The sequence below is a fragment of the Chrysochloris asiatica genome, unplaced genomic scaffold, assembly GCF_000296735.1.
Source record: "Chrysochloris asiatica unplaced genomic scaffold, ChrAsi1.0 scaffold00438, whole genome shotgun sequence".
Classification (NCBI taxonomy): Eukaryota; Metazoa; Chordata; class Mammalia; order Afrosoricida; family Chrysochloridae; genus Chrysochloris; species Chrysochloris asiatica.
The window spans coordinates 64,034-65,725 of NW_006408956.1; positions in this window are offsets into that span (position 1 = coordinate 64,034).

Below are 1,692 nucleotides of genomic sequence, written 5' to 3' on the forward strand. Positions count from 1 at the left end.
AAGTTAAGACATGCATTCCCTCCAGAATTCAAAACATAAATATTTGAGAATTGATTGGATAATTCTGTAATAGTATCAGATATATTCCATTGAAAGTACATACTTTTGGTGAGTTTATTTAATAAATCATTGCAATATTTAATGGGGAACTCCCATGGGCCAGGCACAGTTTGAAGTACAGAAAACGCAGTAAACCAAAAGTCAAAAACTCTTGCCCCTATGAAACTAACTAACTAATTTCAAACTCACAGTTGTAGCTGGACTGGTCAATGGTTCAAGCTCACCAGCCACTCCTTGGTAACTCTATACAGGGTCACTATGGGTCGGAACAAACTCGATGGCACTTAACAACAACAATAACAACAAAAATTGCACCATCGTCCTTCGATCAAGATATTTCTGACTTATGGTAGGTCAGAGTAGAACTTCACTCCATAGGATTTTCAAGGATTGTGATCTTTCAGAAGTCTTTCTTCCAAAATACCTCTGTGTGAACTGGATCCACCAATGTTTTAGTTAGCAGCCAAGCACTGAGCCATTTGTGCCACCCAGGAACTTCTTTATTGGCTGATGCCACTTCTTCATGTTCAGTGCTAAAACCATCAGAATCCCAGGCAAACCAGGACATGTCAGGAACCCCATTTCAATCTAGGTATGAGGTGACACCTCTGAGATCAAAATACAATAATACCTGGCTGTAGGTCAAGACTCTGGTATCCAGAAAACTGTTGACTTTGGCCAAGCCAGGAAGTCGGAAGCCATCTTGGATAATAAGAAGGCACATTGAAAAAAACAGAGGCAGAATAGACCAAGGACAAGAATTTTCCCAGTAACAGTATGAGTTGGGATGTCTTTACATCTCCAAGCCAGGTTCTGACCAAAAGGTGTAAGGATATGTGGACTTCCGTTTGGAAAGCCTGCGATGTGCTTGGAGCCGAAAGTCCAATGTAAGGCCAAGTTGGCGGGTACCATCTCACATCTCAACAATTATTTATGATGTCCTTCCTGAGATTATGATCCTTGGCAAACACTAGGAGGACTAAATGTCTGCTTACATTGGCACAGTCTTTGGTAGCCCTGATTGGGGCAGAGGTGAAAATTCAAACCACACAGGTAAGCATAAAACGAAAGTCAAACATAGCAATAGCATTTCTAACAACAGAAAATCTGTCACAAAGGAAAAATATTTATTAACATATTGGTGATTATTCTTCCTGAATTATTATCTTCTCCTCATTCCATCTCTCTCCCACCCTGCAAGTACACATTTTATTGTATACATAAAGTTTTTCATTCAAGAGAAGATAGGTCGTTCTAATTTGACAAATCCCCCTTTTTAGATCATTTCTAATATTTCTGTTATTAACAGAATCCAGTGATGAACATTCTTGCATATAACACTTCCCTTAACTTTATGGGATTATTTTCTTGTGATAAATTGCTAGAAAATAAATTGCTACATTGCCCTTTTATTGTCTTTGCTTATTACACTCTGAGAATGATTTATTTGAATGTGCTGTCTTTATATTTTAAACTCACTGGTTTTTTTTCGGTTTTTAAAAAAATGTTTATTGTGAATTATATGATAGTTTACATTGGAGAACATTAGTTTTACACTCATCCTATTGTATATTGTTTCATTGCCGTGATTACAGTCCCCTCCATGCATCATCAACCAACTAAAAGATATAT